This window comes from Callorhinus ursinus, unplaced genomic scaffold (assembly GCF_003265705.2).
Source record: "Callorhinus ursinus isolate GAN/ISIS: 27379988/994484 unplaced genomic scaffold, GSC_fseal_2.0 scaffold2, whole genome shotgun sequence".
Taxonomy (NCBI): domain Eukaryota; kingdom Metazoa; phylum Chordata; class Mammalia; order Carnivora; family Otariidae; genus Callorhinus; species Callorhinus ursinus.
The window spans coordinates 4,445,538-4,463,868 of record NW_027397064.1 but is presented as its reverse complement, the minus strand read 5'-3'; positions in this window follow the sequence as shown (position 1 = coordinate 4,463,868).

Genomic DNA, 18,331 nt, shown 5'->3' with positions numbered 1-18,331 from the left:
AAGAATTTCTTCTAGGAGCCCCAGGGGCCCCGATGCCCAGACTTTGGGTGGGTAATACAAGATTATACTTATAATCTTGAAATCATAGCACCCACTTAAAGGGTCCACCCTGGAGACATACTGTGCCAGAGGGTATCTGCGATTGGGGATCGTAGCAACAAGAAATATAGCTTCCTTTAATTGAGCCAATAGTTCGTACTAGTTAACTGGTAACACCTCTCAGTCACAGTGTGTTCTAACCACAAGGATTTAGCCCTTTAGATTTCAAAGATTTATTCTGATAATACGATTTTAATGTTAAGTAGATTTACAGTAAGAGGCAAGTCAGGAGAATTACGAGAAGGAAGTTCGCTCTAGTCTAGCTGCTCACCAGAGGGACTGCCTGGTGGAGGAGGCTGTGAGGACCTGCGTGCACCACGGGCGCCCCCAGGCAGACACGCGGCAACACCCCAACCAGCCCTCCGCACCTGAGCAGAGTGACACCCGTGCTTTACCTTCCCTTCTGCAGTACTGAGTTTCCGCTGGCCACACGAACACAAAGATTCACAAATCCTCTTCAAATAGAGCCCCCGTTCAAGGCTCATGGGTCTCCAAATAACTCTCTCCCTCCTCTCCCTCTCGTCTCTCTGTCTCTGTCTCTCTGTGTCTCCATCTCTTGTCCTGCAGCCTTTCTCCTCCCCCTGGAGGCGGTCTCTGCTTCTCCCCACGATGCAGCGCAGCCCTGCTTCTTCTACCTCTGCTGTGCCTGCCCCCTCGCTGAACCTGGCAAAGGCCACTTCCTAAATGCGACACAAGCTGGCTCTCTTTCAGTCCTTACTTCCTTGTCCCTGTGGCATCTAGCACTCTAGACCATGCTTTTTTTTTCTTTTTTCTTTTTTGCCAAAACCCTCTCCTCCTTGGCTTTCTTGTATTTCACTACATCCCCGACTCCCAGCTTTTTGTGACTTCGAGATCCCCCCACGGGGTCCTGGTCTCCACCTGCCCCTGAACTGTGTGTGTTTTCTGGGTCCTCCGCTTGGTTCTCTTTCCCACCACACCACATGTTGCCCCTGGGGTGTCCCCCACCCCGCAACCCCCGGCAGTCCCAGCCGACCTCACCATCATCCTCCTGTCTTCCTCTTCTTATTCTTTCACCCATTTGGTTTGTCTCCCAGCCAGAACCTGGCCGAGTTGGACGCTGGTGAAGCTGCCACACATTTTTGGATAAGCCATTCGGGGACAAGCCCTTACTGCATCAGGAAGGAAGACACCTGTTTTCTCTCTTGTCTGGTTGAGAGTGACCTTGAAGGCGTCATCCAGGCCTGCGGGCGGTGGGAGCCCTGCTGCCTCTTGGGCCAAGGACCCCACTTGGTAACTTCCCACCGCCCCGTCTGTGCAAAAGCACCAAGGGAGACCGGCTGAGGTGCAGGTGGGGACCCAGGGGTGCTGGTCACCGTCAGGCCTTGCACTTTAAGCTGGCTGTGGTGCAGAGGGGCCCCACAGAGGCCCACTTTCAACCCACTTGTAACTCACAATGCCCTGTAATGACATCTCCAATTTAGGAGTGCGACAGAATGGCTATTTTGACTATTACTGGGTGAGTATGAAAATTATGATGTTGGAAATTATTGGCTAACTAGAACATCACAGTTCATAATGTTCATTTCATAAAAGCGATTCTAAATTGCTTAACACAGTGGCAAAGAAGAGCTTTGCCAAAATACAAGGCCCAGGTTATGGAAGACAGGACTCAAGGGAAACGATCTGAAATGCCCCTTAAGGATCATGTAGGGGGGCCCCTGGGTGGCCAAGTCAGTCAAGCCACCGACTCTTAATTTCAGCTCAGGTCATGCTCTCAGGGTTGTGGGACTGAGCCTCAAATCGGGCTCGGTGTTGGGTGCGGAGCCTGCTTAAGGTTCTCTCTTGCCCCCTCTCTCTGGCCCTCCGCCCGTTCCTCCCCCTCCCCCCACAAGGCATGCACTCTCCCTCTAAAATAAATAAATAGATCTTAAAAAAAAAAAAAAAAGAATTGTCTGGGGAGGCCCAGTGCAAGGAGGACCTGGTGGGGCAGCCAACTCTGAGTCACAGGAAAGACGTGACCCTCCAGCCTGGCGGGAAGGTCTGACAGCTGGAAATGACAGAGTAGCCTGGGGACCATTGACTTCATTTACAAAACTGCAGAAGGTTCAGCAGATGAGAAGGAGGAGCATCAGGTCCCATGAAGAGTGACTTCCCAGGCTCCCTTCCTTGGCAGTCCCAATGGCACACATCTCACCTGCCCAAGGATCACCAGGGATGCTCCAGATGGTGTGGCCACATGCAGGGCCATCCTCCCTTTGTCTCCCATGGCACCTAGGAACTCAGAGCCAGGGTTGTGATGCTTCCTCGTCTGCTTTCTGCTGCTCTGGTTTCCCAGGAAGCAGGGGCAGAGCCAGGACCAGGAGGAACCACAGACTCCATTGGGAAGAGATCTGCAGCCTTCCCTTGGTTCTTGAACTGTCTCTGAACAACCTTGGGACAAAAGTGTCTGGTACAATTGGACAAATCTTAATGAGGGTCTTGAGACAACTAAAAAGCTCAGTTGGGAGCAAGAAGCCAGGGAGGAAGAGATTGGCAGGTGATTATCAGGTTCCCGGGCCCTGCTACTCCCCAGGCCTGACAGGCCTTCCAGAAGCCCCACGTTCAGTGCATCCAGCCAGAAGCACAGTCCATGCACACCAAGCAGATGGGCTTCATGGGCAATGTCACAGCTGGAAAGTTCAGGATGGTCCAGAGTCGGGGTTCCTGAGTCTGCGATAACCACACAACTGTGATGGGGAAGCTGTGCAGACCAACAAGGAGCATCTCTGCTATGCCGAGCTGTCGTTATGGTGCTGGGTCATTACTTAGCAAAGCTTTTCTAAAGCTTCTCTTGCTTGGGCTGCCTGGGTGGCTCAGATGGTTAAGCCTCTGCCTTCTGCTCAGGTTGTGAGCCCAGGGTCCTGGGTTCGAGTCCCACATCTGGCTCCCTGCTCAGTGGAGAGCCTGCTTCTCCCTCTGCCTCTGCACCTCCCCCTGCTCATGCTCTCTCTCTATATATATCTCTCTGTCTCAAATGAATGATAAAAAAAAAATCTAAAGCTTCTCTTGCTCAAAAACAGGTCCAATTGATATGCAAATAGAGACCCTCAAATGGACACTATCTGTGATATTTTTGAGTGACATTTCATCAACACAACAAAACAAAACTCTGTTCCTGAATAATTCAAATTTTTGCCACAACCAAATGCTCTGTTCATTTCCTGGGAAGACATAGGAGCAGGGAAATATTTTAGGTATATTTGACTGTGTCCCATGTTTTTCTGAAAGAGCTGTTCGACTTTGTTTTTAATAGCATTGCTCCAGGAGTCAGTGAACTCTGGGCTCCAGGTCTGTCCAATGAGACCATGCGGGATGAGGGCCGGCCTCTACTTTCCTATCTGTGAAATGGACATGATAATAGCGCCCATGTCCTAAGCCATAGGGATGGTTACAGGAGCCTGGGCAGTAAAGGACCCAGTGCTAGGCCTGGAGAACGGGAAACACTCACAGTATCAGCTCTTGTGGTCTCACCTTCTATCACATCATGTTATGTCACTCATCCTATCGCTCTACCTGATTGTTTTGTGCTTTACCTGGAAGTCACTAAAATATCACTTTACCAGCACTGGGTTAGTTTTCCGGTCTGTGATTAGTTCAGTAAATGATTACATTACATCTAAGCATGCGTTCTCCTAGTTTATAAGAGAATATATAGTTATATTCTCCACTTTCGATGGCAGAATAAGCACCATGTATGTGCTCTATGTACTTCATGCTCCATACATGTGTGAAATAACAGCATCAGGGAATTTGCCTATTCAAATTCCTTCTTTGTCAGACTCCTGATTTTGTCTACTGAAATCTGCAAAAAAAACATGAAATCCTGAGTATGATTACAGGACTATAAAATGATTTTGTTAGAGCGCTTACCTTTCTGAACAGTTGGAAGTCAGTAATTCACAATGTTAAAATTATGTTTTTTCTGTTCTTAATTTTCCTGCCAACATATGAAGTGGGCTATGTGTATGGTGTGTCGTGTGTATTTGTGATGTGTGGTATGTATGAGTGTGTGTATGGTGTGACTGTGTGTGTCTTGTGTGTGTGTGTGATGCATGGAATGTGGGGTTTTTGTGTGTGATGTGTGGTGTGTATGTGTGTGTGTAGTGTGTGAGGTTTATGGTGTGTGTGAGTGGGTGTGGTGTATTTGTGGTGTGTGTGTGTGTGTGTGTGTATGTGTGAGATGTGCAAATGTGTTTTTTGTCTGTGATGTGATGTGGTGTGTGTGTGTGTGTGTGTGTGTGTGTGTGTGGCATGTGTAAAGGGGGTGTGCTGTTGACTGAGGCCTGGCCAGAATCAGTGTGGGCTTCACTAAAGCCCCCATGTGAGGGAGCACAAGGCTGCTTCTGTCTCCCTCAACAATGGCTCTGCCACAATGGGAAGGTCAAGTGCAGGCTGTATAACCTTCCCTGGGGCCCTCCTAGGCCCAGATTCTTGATTGGGGGCCAAGGGAGCCATGACCACCATGCAGGAGAGAGTTAACACTGCAAGGCTGACTGCTGTCCCTAGGAAAGCCTGCTTGAGAGGTGGTCCTTGGCTGGTGTCTGGGAGCTTTGGGAGCTTCCCAGCATCCCCAGGATTGACGAGAGCGGTTCGCTGTGCCCACACAGTGTGCACACAACATGGTTGAGGCTGAACACCTGCTCTCCTCCTGGGAGGCTGGAATTCAGGTACGTGCCAAGCAGAGGGTGCCTACGGGACCAGCCCCCAGTGAAGTCCCCGGAGCTGAGTGACTGACGAGCATCCCTGGTAGATAGATTTCACATGTGTTATCACAACCCATTGCTGGAGGAATTTGGGGTTTTCCAGGACCCCTGGAAGCTTGTGCTTAGTTCCCCCTGGATGTCACCCTGTGCTCCTTCTCCCTTTGCTGACTGCTCTGCATCTTTGCCCTGTAATAAATCACAGCCACAGTTCTGGCCGTCCTCCTAGTGAGCCGTCGACCCTGATGGTGATCTTGGGGACCCTCAACACAACCTTCTTCTTTGAGGACGTGTAGGGGTGAAGTGAAAGCTTTGGAGATCTGGAGGAACTCAAAGGCCCTTGAAAACCCCTCCAGTAAAAGATCTCTTAATGCGAAGAACTCCGACCTAGGCCATCTCGGGGTTTGAGCAGATACAGTGGGAAGAAAAGACATCTACCCTCCGGTTTAATTAGCCTTATAACTAGTTTCAATTGTAGCTGTCTTAGGAAAATTGGGTTGCTTTGTACACAGAAATTCTTATTCTCTAAGCAGAAACATGGTAAGAAGGGAGAGTCTGGAAGATAAGAGATGAGCTGCAGACCTGCCCAGGGCCATTAAAACCCCACGGGTCCAGTTTTCTAACATTTTAATATAACACAGTGTTTTATCAGTGTTTAAAATTTTCAAAAGCTGAAAAGTTCATACAATGATAATTTATTACTTTATAATTAAAACCCAGAAATGTGTAAAGCATAAGATCACTTTAGCAGAAAAACACATTTTTAAACCTTACTGTTCCAGAACTTGTACTATTTTGAAATAGTATAAAATCTCCATCTACCTGCCCAAGAACTATAAGCCCATCACAAAATCAACCTGGACATTTGAGAAGAGACATGGATTGGCTTTTTCCCCTGTCTTAATGGATTAAACCTCTGCAGGTCAGCATCCCAGATCCATGATGGAATCCCAGGGAACATGAATATGCTATGATCAGGAGGCAGGGGAAAAATGCACGCTTACGTGTCCCTGGGGCATACCGTACGGGTCACTGATCATCGATGGCCGGAAAGTGCATTAGGTTGTAGCATGGTTCTGTAATTATGAACATGCAGATGCACACGTGAGCACATGCACACGCACACATACCCAATCCCAGGGCAGAGTACGCCAGAGCAGATATACCTGAGTTGGAATCCCGGACTTTCTTTCTACCTGTTGGCTCTGTGACCGTGGGGAATTTTTCTAACTCCGCTACACCTCATTTTTGTCATCTGCAAAAAATGCACAATCATTCCTACATCCCATAGGCGTTTTGAGGATTCAGTGAGTAAGGTATCTAAGAAGCAGTGTAGACACAGGACACAGGAGGAGAGCAGTTGCTGAGTGGCCTTGCAGGGAGCCGGCCAGGGCTTCCCAGTGGACGGTTGCTTCACACCTGCAGGGGAAGGGCTCTCTCTGCCCTGAATGGTACCTCCACTGCAGCATCGGCATAACCCTGACGTCGACCTCACGTAGCCCTTGTGAGAAGCACGCAAAGTCACCCACGTGGCACGCTAGGGAGGCGTGGCCCAGCCTGAGTACTCATGAATTCACCCCTGCCATTACTGGTACCCAAAATACCTCAGAGCTTGCTTCTCTAACATCTTGCTTTCTACGGTTCCTTGCATTCAATCTGTTTCCTTCATACCAAACAGATTGCAGATCTTTTGAAAAATAGAAACGAATTAAGAGAGTGTAGTGGTCTGGAGCAGCAGGAAGGGAAAAGAGAGTTCCCGCTCCTCTCCGGAAGGTCTAGGGAGGTGAGGGGATGTGGGAAGGAGGGCTTGAGGCCAGCGGTCCGAGGGCAGAAGTGCCGAGAGCAAAGGTGCGTGGACAATGGGGAGGAGTACCATTCCGAGAATGCCCACTGCAAGAAGAAGGAGAGGAGGTTCTTCTGTTATCAGCAGCACACAGTTGGTGTTCTAGAAGCATCTCACGTTCACTGTTCAAGAGCGCTCACCGACCAGACTCGTTGCCTAGAAGGTAAGGCTCACACATCATCTTCACCCAGAATCCCTCCTTCCAGGTAAAGCCTGCATATCGAATGGGTGACGGAAAATTGTTTGTTTTGTATTCAGAGAACTGACAGGTGAACGGTATCAGCTGCTTTCCTTCATATCCACAAGCAGTGCCCACGACAGAAAGCCTTGCAGGGATCCACCAAGCAATCTCCAGTTTTAATAGAAACATCCCTTGTGAACGGATCTTCAGTAGCCTTTCTGCATTTAGCATCAACAGTGCCCTGGTGTACAAAGGAGGTCAACGTTGGTAGAAATTCATCACACCCATGAAAAACATAGCTTATCAGTGACAGCAATGTTAATAGAATCCGCAGCTGAGCCACTCAAGCCATTATAATGTGAGAGGACAGAAGGTGGTGGTCCGTGCCACACCTGAAATAAAGCAGACTTGGAGCCTGAAGAACCAAAGCTTCGGTGAGCCGTGCCATTGTTAATGATATATTCTAGCTGCTCTTAAAACAAAGCCTCTGAGTCACGCTGGGTTTGAGGATGAATGTCAGCCAGCACCCAGATGGTCCGAAAGTGAATTGGCAATTCATTTATTTGTTTTGTTATCCATGAGAAAGTATTTGCTTCATGCCAACAATGTGCCTGGCTCTATTCTCTGAGGGAGGTGGGGCGACAATGGAGGCTCTTCATCACTGAAACCACATGAATGATGGGTGCTCCTCGTGGTTTATGGTCCAGACCGAAATTTGGCCAGAAGTTAATATGATGGTGAATAGGTAAGGAAGAGGAGAGAGAAATTGTGTTTTAAATGTACATCAGTGTAATGGATTTAAGGTCAAATTTCTTAAACTGGCCCGTGAGCCGTGTGCCTTGAGGTGTGTCAAGTCTGAATAAATACGGAGCTCCTTCGTGGAGCTCCCTATTTATTTTACTTGAAAATGTGAAGGGGAACCCGTGATTTTTGAATATAGGTAAGTTATATTGAAGAATGCAAAATTTTCCGTGTTTTTTAATGGTGAAACACGGAACTTGAGAGAAATTCCCCTTTGTAGCAGCACCTTCAGGTCTCAGGTCTTTAGAAGATGTGTTTATTCTGTTCTGTTACTAGAGTCGTCTGAAGCAAAAAAAATCTGAAGTCCTGTTTCAGTGTGTTTGCTCTATTCCTGGATATTCTGGTTAAATCTCACATTTGAAGTAATCTACAAATACCACTCCTTACAATAGAATGGGTATAGTTTAGAAGGTAATAGTATTTGGTGTTAATGAAAACAAGGCTTAACTTTTAATGGAAACCAGTCTTGGTAGCTCCACAGTCTCACGTGAGGACTTGTCATTTTTTTTTTTTTTTTACTGTTGTAGCTTGAATATAAAAGCTCCAAGGAAAGCTGTCCAAATGGTGTGTCCTTTTTTCAAGAGCAAACACCTCATAAATAAGAGTTGACATTAAAATACACTAAGGTAATTGATTTGGGAAATAATTGAGGACAAAATATTGGATGATCTAAGTTCTCCAGCTACAGCTAAGGTCAAGCTCAGAGGAGGTCACAAACATATTGACCCGTAAGACATGGTACTGGCCGGCAGAGGTCAGTTGGGAGTGAAATGATTTTGATAGTTTCAGAAATAATCAGATTAATTCAGGGATTGGGGTTAGATGTGTCCCTAGCAATGCTTCTCAATGCTCTTTGTGAATAAGGATGGCCCTAGAATTGGGATGGATTCCTGGCATCCATCCCAAAGATTCCGATTCAGTAGGTCTTCAGCTGGTTTGGGGAGCATGCTTGTCCTCACCAGCACCTCAGGGGGTTCTGATACAAGTTATAATCTGACTGTAGCTTGAGAAAATTTGGCCCTAGGTGTCCCATGGATAGACTTCATCTTGTCTCATGAACCCCTGAGATTGAATGGCAATTTAGTTTTGTGTGTTCATATTCCTGGAGAGAGGACCCATATCTTTCTTCAGATTCTCAAAGGGATCCTGATGCAAGAGCATGTGAGGCTAGGAAGGAGACCCTGAAGCTGGACTCTGCAGTCAGCAAGACAAAGAAAGGAGATAGAAGAGAAGAGCTATATAAACTGGCATGGCCATTTAACATGTAGATATAAAGAAATAAGTTTGGACCTTAAAATAAAATATTGGATTTACAAAAAAGGAGAGAAGATACTTTATGGATGTCTCAGGATGGGGGCAATCCATGTCTTAAGACCTTCCATCTATCTCTTTGTCAACAGATGCACTGTTCTTATGAAGGGGGGCGGGGCGGAAATGTGTGGTGGATGCTGGAACGGTTATAGGCAATGTGTTCTCAGGTGTACAGATTACTTTTAACCTCCCTGGAAGACTGACCAAGAAGCTGGGAATGCCGGACTGATCGTAATTACGGGAAAGAGATGGGGGTTTCTGGGTTTCTGGTGTTTCTCCCACCCACTGGCTCCCCCAAGCGTTACCCAAACAGATGTCAAAAGGTTGGAGGGTGGAAGGTGACAAAATTGAATCAGAACCAAAAAGAAACGAGTCAAGAAATCAAAAGAGGAGGAAGGGAAGGGGAACGCATTTCCACTTCTGAGAACTGGATTTCTCATAAGAAGAAATGGTTTAATCTCTGTGATCAGACACTGAATTGAGCCTCCTATCGATGTTGCTATGAGGCTACCGTGTGCTCTGCAGGACCTGGGCATTCATCGAGAGAGATCCGGTGAAGGACCGCTGGGTGAGGAATAGAGAGCCGGGCTCCCACCCCTGCCAGGGGTGTCGTGTTGGAGTAGAGGGCCATCCTCCATACCCAAGCCCCGGTTCCAAGCCCTTCATTTGGGACCTTTTGTTTACTCTGCGCTCTTTCCCTGTGGGCTTGACATTCTCGAGCGAGGCTGCCTGGCTTGAGGGGTCAATTTCTGTTTTCTTGGTTCCTTGCCCTCAGAGAGGGACCACTGCGTTCACTCCCACCCCCAGCCCCAGCCCCTGAATAAGGGCCCTGTACCCTCACTGACTTGAGATGATCTAATAAGAGGGCTTTAACTTCCGCTTGAGGCAGCCGCCTCTGCCCCCGGAGCCTGGAGGGGGTCTCAGCTTGTGCCTGGCAGACAGGCAGCATGGATTCCAGGGGTGGGGACATGGAGTACAAGAATTCTGACACTCTCCTCCCCAAGGTCAGGCTGCCACATGATAGCCAGCTGTACTTTGGAGCATACCAGGGGCCCCACGAGGAAGGTAAAGATGAGCCTACTGAGATCCAGCACCGTTGGCAGTGGCCTCAGCCAGCTGAAGAGGGATGGACGAAGGGACTATTTATAGAAGCAGGCTGGAGGGAAGCAGGAGGATGGGGAGCCCATTATGATGTGGAATTCTAAAGGGTTCTGGTTAGAGCTTCAGCCACGGGACAACCAGCTCCTGCTGCCCCACGGCCAGGTAGGGAGAGCACAGGGGCATCCACACTCCAGCCTCTCTCTTCTGCCCTCCCAGGATCTTGGCCAGTGGCTCCCCTTGGCTGGATCCAATCAGAAACCAGAGGACAGGGAAGCCCCAGTAAGACAGCCCCTAGAAGTCACCTTCTGGGCACAGAGCCGGGCAGAGAAGCGTGGATGAGTGATGTGCATGTGAGAGGTTGGAGTGTATGAATATGGGTGAAAACCAGCACAGATACAGAAAAAGGATGTAGATGAGAGGCCTGTGACCTGGTTGTGGCCACGGATCTTGACCATGAATGAACCTCTTTCTGCCTGAAGCTCCCAGTTCAGGAATTGGCGGGTGGGAGGCTCCCCACTCCAGTTAAGTTTTATGAAACAAGTCAGAGGATGGTATAATGGACTGAATTGTGTCCCCCCCACCCCAATTCCTATATTTGAAGCCCCAACCCCCCCCCATGTGACAGCATTTGGAGATAGGGTCTTTAGGGAGGTAATTAAGGTTAAATGAGGTTGTAAGTGTGGGACTCAAATTGGATAGGGCTAGTGTCCATAGAAGACAAGGGAGAGACACCTGAGGGCTCTCTCTGTGTTCATGGACACAAGGAGGCAGGGCCACGTGAAGACACGGTGAGGAGGGAGCCATTTGTAAGCCAGGACGGTTGGCCGTGAAGACACAGTGAGGAGGGAGCCATTTGTAAGCCAGGACGGTTGGCCCTGCCGTACGCCAACCCGCTGGTTACTTGATCTCGGGGTTCCCGCCTCCAGGGCTGTGAGAAATAAATCACAGTCACCTAGTGTAAGTCACCTAGCCTGTGGTGTTCTGTTAGGACAGCCCGAGAAGGCTAACACAGGTGGAAACGCCCCCGTAGAGAATCCGAAATTGGTGCAGGACATTGTTATCTAACAGCAAACAGTAGAAAATGAAGGGCCTTTCTTGACACACGCTCCTGCCTGATTCTCTTGCAGTTCTGAATCTTCCTCACTCCTTACAAGGGGACCGGTGGATGATTTGGGGCTTGGCAAAGAAAAGGGAGTGTCTTCCATGACCTTGCATGAGGATTCCCCTAAAATAGGCAGAAATCGGCAGTGAAGGAGGCCTCTGGAGCAGGAAGGATGCAGACCTCCTGTGATGGGTGTAGAGAAGCTAAGGTGGACACAGACAGGGAATATGCAGCTTCTTTGACTCACATGATGGTTACACCAGCCTCAGCCTAGGTGGCCCCAAACCTCCTGGTGGCCCCATGGGAGGCATGACCACCAGGGGGCCAAGTAGAGGCAGCTCTCCCAGGACATCATCTGGTCTGACAGGGTCCAGCTACGCTCACTGCAGCGGCGGGCAGAGACAGGCGCGTGATTTGTCTGTCAGCAGAGCCTGATCGGGAGTGGTCCGGAGGTGGCCATCAGGGATGGATGACAGCACTCAGGTGCCCAGGAAGAAGTAGCCCGATAACAATTTGGTACCTGGAATTTGGAACCTCCTCTCTTGGGCCTTCTGATTTGTGGCTTATATTTGAACCAGTGTCCATTGTAATTGCGTCTTCATAGTATGTCAGATTTCTTCCGACCCACAGTCGCTTGGATGCCTTGTTTTTACCTTGGTGTCAGTTCCTCTGGAGAAAATAACTATTTCCCTGAGTTGCCCACAGGTAAACTAGAGTAAACCATACATATGCCCTGGGACCAGATATTCCAATACATCCTCTAAATTTAGGGGGAAAAGGACAACTATTTTCATATGATGCAACAACAGAGGGATACTATTAACTTCATTCATAAAATCCCCTCTGATGAAATTCCCATGATAAGCTCAAGTTGGTTTGGATATATACCACTTCATTCTTCTCGCTAGGATTTTACTGAGGACTTTTGTTTCTATATTTGTGAATGTGATGAATATAGAATTTCCTTTTTTTTTTTTTTTTGCATTGTCTGAGTAAGCATTTGGTACTGGAGTTATGCTAGCTTTATAAAATGTACTGACCTACATGAAAAAAGACTATAAGGTTTTACTGAGAGCTACAAAAGATGGCTGAGGGGAGAAAAACCAGACGGAGATATCCCCTACTGGATGCAAAGCGAACATTAAAAAAATTTTACTTCTTGCCGTAAATCTTTAGGCTTAATACAGCCTTCATCGTCGTCTTTTAGAATTTGATAAAATAAACGTAAAGTTTATCTGGAAGGGGAAAAAAAACAGAAAAGAGTAGTTGTGCTATTAGGGTTCTCGGTGTATTTTATAAATAGTGTAGTACACAGATTTAATTTTTCTTAGCGGGTGGTCTCTTTTGTTTAACCCTTGTTACTGATCTCACCTTGTACGAGGACATTCCCAGTGTGGTCAGGGAACGGGATTCTGGGATTTTGGCTGCCGGGAATTCCATGATGCTCTCTTTGTAGCTAGCATGGGGCCGCTTCTTCTACACGCCCCTCTGTGTAGTCTTTGTAGGTAAAGAGCCCGCGATGTAGTTACACAAATAGTCTCCTTTATGGTCGTAAAAACTGTAAATCTGCCGTATTCTCAGGTCTGTTCTTTCTACTTGTTCTGCCATAAAGTGACTGCCGTGTGTGAAAAGTTTCCAGCGCAACCAAGCTTACGTCAAATTTTCCTCAAGTTTTTAAAATCTTTGCTTTATGAGTTATGATTTATCGGGGTGCCGAGATCCATGATTCCCTAACAGAGCAAAGATTCCAGAAGGAGGGTAAAACTCACATAGGAATTTGGCATGGGAGAAAACTGGCCCTCCAAGTCAGCCAAGGAGTGATATGTTGCTCCTCTGTGCTTTACCTTGCTCTTCACACCAAAATGAATTCCAGATGCATCAGAGATCTACGTGTAAACTATTAAACCCGACAAGTATTAGAAAAAAAAGCACAGATTCTATCTTTGGAAACTTGATGTGAGGAAGGCCTTTCTAAGCACGACACACACTCAAAAGATATAATGGAATTGATGAGTGCATTTAACTTTTTTTTTAAAGATTTTTTTTTAAAGGTTTTGTTATTTATTTTAGAGAGAACGCGTGAGTGAGCAGGGGGAGGGACAGGGAGAGAATCTCCAACAGACTCCCCGCTGAGTGCAGAGCCCAATGCCGGGCTTGATCTCATGACCTGGAGATCATGACCTGAGCCGAAACCAAGATGCCAACGCTTAACCGACTGAGCCACCCAGGCACCCCTTAACTTTATTATTTTAAAAATCTGGGAAACTGTTTCAAAGTCAAAAGTTGAATGACCAACTGAGGGTAGAATTACAACATATATATGAGAGACAAATAATAAATTGACTGCAAGATCACGAGAGGGGGGAAAAGATCCATGACTATGAGCCTTATTTGTGCTGAATCTTTCAGCCATGTAAAATTATATCTTTTGACCTATTTAAGGCTTTTTCCTTGGTCCTTCTTTGCCCGTCTTTGAACATTTTTATTCCTGCTTCCGCTTCCTTCACGTTTGCCAAATATATCTCTTTGCCTTATTTTTATTTTTAACTTTCTTGGGTCATTTTATTTTTAGGTGCGTCTTACAAGCAGAATATCTTCGGATTTTAAAAAGTTAATCCGAGTTTGCCCTTTTGAGGAGAAGTTAATCCATGCGCGTTTACATAATATGAAATAAATCTGATCCACATAGGGCATCTTTATTTTTTTTTTGCCCTTTTTGAAAGATTTTGTTTGGTGTTCATTTTTATCTTCTCGCAATTAAACGGTATCTGCTGACTTTAATATTCCATAGGAGTTCAAAGGTCCGCCTCCTCTCTGGGATTCCACCAGTCACGCGTTGGCCAATTGACCGCAACAGTTTCAAACACCAACACAACGCATCGCTGATGTCAGTACATAACTTCTTGTTCTGGCCTTTCCTGTTTTCTACTTATTTTTTCCTCTTTCTTTCTCCTCGTTCCTTTTTCAGTGTTTGCCTCCGGAGCCTGGGCTCGGGGGTTGCCTGAGTCAGGCTCTAGGTGTGCTGGCAGGACCCAGGCAGCTTCTGACCACAGAGGGAAGTCACGGTGTTTGAAGTGCTGCTGGCAAATCAGGCTTCTGCCTTTTCCCAGCTGGGGAGAAAGTGCTCCAGAGATTCCCCCTCAGGAAAACACCAGCATGGCTCTGGCCACAAACCATCCACTCAAGTCAGGTCCTCACTCAAGAAGTGAGAAATTCCTGCAATATGAAACACGAAATAAGGTGTAAGAAGTCTTCAGGCAAATCTACAAGACGAGCCACAAGACTGATGTGATCAGGGCATTACATGCCACCGGGGCCGATGTGTGTCCTAGATCGGGAATGTGCTGGTCCCCAAGGACCCCAGAGAGAGAGAGAGAGAGAGAGAGAGAGAGAGAGAGAGAATCCACCCCACCTCCCACCCCCTCCTGAGAGCTTGTGGCCTCACCGGAGCCAGCCAGGTGCCCCGACTGAGCAAGGTGTGTGCTCCACCTGGGGAGTTCCTGGGAGAGCCCCCCCAGCACAAGTGAGATGAAGCTGAGAACTGAGGAGGCAGTAGTCAAGCTCGGGGGCAAGGAAGGAACAGTGTTGCTTGCAGAAGGAACAGTGAGTGCAGAGGCCTCGGGGAGGGGTAACTTAGGAGATTCGGGTTTTGCCTGGTGGGTCCCCTGCCAGGGTTCTGGGGTGCAGACCATAGCATGTGACTCTGGCTGTCTTAGTCAAAAAAGGAGCTTACCTGGAAGTTACTAGAAGGTCTCAGAGAATGGAAGATGGCTGGACACTCAGGCTGAGTGAAGTCTGGGCTGTGGGGGGCAGCGGGACAGGGTGTGGCGGGCGGGAGACAGAGCTGGATCAGAGAGCAGGGTGTCCCCTCCTCTTCATGAGCAAAGTAATGGACCCCCGAATCACCACAGGGGATGGCGATTTCCAACTGGACCGAGGGATTGCGTCCAGGGATGCCCCCCCTCTTCAGGGTGGTGGGATGCGACAGGTGTCTGGGCCAGGAGGGCTGAACGGTCGGAGACTCTGCCAGCAGACTCCTTGTCAGGGTTCCTCCAGGCCTGTCTGTTTGAGAACTGACCCGCCGCCTCTCCAGCCCCAGGAGGAGCCCAGGACCCGGTGCTGGTGCTGGTAGCTGTGTTGGGGGCCTGCAGGCCTGGACTCTGGCCCTTGTGTGGGTTTCTGCACAGAGAGAGGGCACACCACCGCAGTCCAGCCTCAGGGGCTAAGCCACAGATCAAGCCACATCTCTGAAGGGCTGGCCCCTTCCATCCAGAGCCGTCCGGGATGGGCTGGGAGGGACCCTAACGGGGGTGTAGGCAGGCAGCTGGGCCTCGGGCCCCCCCTCACCAGCATCAAGGACTTCCCCTTCAGTGCTTGTCCCTCCTGCTGGAGACCACACATCCAGCCCTGGAGACCTGCAGGACGGGGCCTGAGGGGGACGTCAGGCATTATGGGCCCCACACTTGCAACCTCTCACTTGGTCACACCGCGCACTGAGCAGCAGGTCTCATATCTTAAGATCAATTCTGTATTTACTAGGTGAAGAATTGCGTTGTATTTTTGTGTGTTCAAAGCATTCGTTTGTTCAATGTGAACTTTAAACATACACCACAAGTTCGGAGGCATTTCTCATCATTCTTCACTATCGGGGGGAGGGGGGCTCACACACTAGGTGCCAGAGCCCATCTGGACTCTGAGGGGCCCCGGCTCGGGTGGGAGACACTTAGCCTTCCCATGGCCTGCCAGGCCACCCTGTCCCTGACACTCGACAACGCGACAGGCGTCCAGAGCTTCCCTGGAATTCGGGGTGCGAGGTTGGTGGGTTGCAGACGTCTGCTGCCATCCCTGGGGTGCAAGCCTCTTTAGGGGTTGGGTGTATTTGAAGGGGTCTTTAAGGAGTGAGGTGAATAGGGCATTTCTTCAACTGATTGGAAGTTTTGAGGTATGCAGACTGGCCGAGCTGGGATGGGGGAAGGAAAGATATTTTGAAAACCTGCATCCTTGTTGGCGAATCCCCAGGGCCTCCCCACTCAGAACACAGGCCCCTCTGTCCTCCTAGGGCACCCATTGCATTCTTTCCCTGCTGGGCTCCTGTGCTTTCCCAGGAGGAGCGGGCTCGGCTTGACCCCTTGCAGCTCCCAGCCTGGCACCTGTCGAGCGGGCCACATTTTCAGCCCTACCGGGCCTGACTCACACTCCCTAGGCTGTGTTGTTTGGGAGCCAAGACACCCAGGGGCTAGGGGTTCAGAGGAGCTGCTGAGAAAGAGGTGCCCAAGGTTCACCCTAGCTTCCAGCTCTAATGTGCTAGGGACTATGGTTTCCGGGTTATTCCAGAAAATAATCCATCCCGAAGACACCTGTGTGATGACGGAGGCCAGAAAAGTACAGACACACCAATGAATGTTAAACATCGATGCTGTTATTTTTTGTGGGCTGACGGAGGGAGGGAGGGAGGGAGGGAGGGAGGAGGGAGGGAGGGAGGAGGGAGGAGGGAGGAAACCCCCAAAGCAGAAGACAAAGGCAGGCTCCAACTCCATCCACAGCAGCAGAAACGTGTCAATAAAGCAGTAAAGCGCAGCCTCCAGGTGACACAATTGGATCCACCCCCAGGGGGACTTTTGTGCTTGGACATTTAAGAAAGGAGGGTGTCAGCATCTCAGCAGCCCCTTCACCTAACTCAGGGGCGTTTTCCTGGAGATGCTTACCCTGATTCCCAGCCCTGCGTTGCCAAGGCAACGGAGCAGGCCCGCTTGGGGGAGGAGGAGGGAAAAAGGGCCACCGACCCCATAGGCTGCTAGGAGGTTCACAATAGGGCGGGAGGTGGCGGGAGGTGGCGGGAGGGAACGGGCACGGAGGGCGGCAGGGCTCAGCCCACCCCCACGGGGCCAGCAAGGCGAGCCAGCACGTTCCTTCGTTCCTTTGAGTGTGTGCTCTCAGGGTAGGTTTTCAAAGGAAGTCTCCAGAAGGAAGACATGCTCCAGGTACCCTCTGTCGAAGGAGGCAGTGTTCGTGCTCTCTCTCTAAAAATAAATAAATCTTAAAAAAAACCATCGTTCTGTACACAAAATTTTTGCCAACAAGAGGTAACGAACTTGATTTCCTACAGCCTTTTGCTATTTTTACGTGTTCTTGCCCCTGTTTACACTTACGGAGATGAAAATTAAAAATTTATTAAATCCATGCAGATCTATGTTACTACTATGAATGCCACACCATACTTAAATTATGAAAGATTCAGTCTGCTTTCTGTTTTCGGCTTGGGAATAAACTCACATTCTAAAGGCCTTAGTAAATGTAGTTGAAATTTGCCTCAGGTAAAGAAGTACTGTGGCATTTTTTTTTTTTAACCCGAGGGGAAAATTCTGAGTAACTTCTGTTTAACAACCAAATCCTGTTGATTCTATCAATTAAATAAACACATGCAAACAAATCTTATATTGTCTTTACCTTGGGACTTTAAAACACGGATAAGCAGTAAATGGGAAATCACGTGCAATATAAAAACACACAGAGGCCCTTCTGAATCTACGTTTTGTTCCTTAAATATTTATAGAATCTATGCAATTTTGTTGGTGACTTTAGGTTGAGTTCTGAATTTTTACTCTAGCTCTCAGCTTAGATGCTGACTGGCCCTCGGAGTCATTTCTTGTGTACTCGTCATTGTTCACTTAATTACTTAACATTATTTGTTTAATGCGTGGCTTCCCCTCTAGGGTGTGTGCTCAGTGGGGACAGGAACTGTGGCCATTTTATCACCTCTGTGTCTCCAGGGCCCAGACCAATGCTTGACCACAGCAGGTATTAGCTGATGCCTGGAATTGGGGGGGAGGGGCAGGGTTAGAGGGGCCATTGTGAGCCAGGGCCAGAGATGCTGGAGGACGCTGGGGCACACAGAGAATATGGTGAACAAACCTGTGAACCTCCCTGGTTCTTTTTTGACTTCCAGAAGATGATCACAGGGTGAGAATTCAGGCGGCCCTGCCTCTGTCCCCTTTAGTTTGTCTCTATTTGGGACTTCTCTCTCTCTCTCTCCCATTTCTCCTCTGCCTGTTCCTCTTGGAGGCATTCCAGGGAAGAATCTGGAGTCAAAGATCTGAAATTGTCAAGAGAGATACCCTGGGGTCTGTACTGGCTTGGACGGTGTCTCTCCAAAACTTGTAGATGAGACGTTACTTGGAAATAGGGTTTTTGCA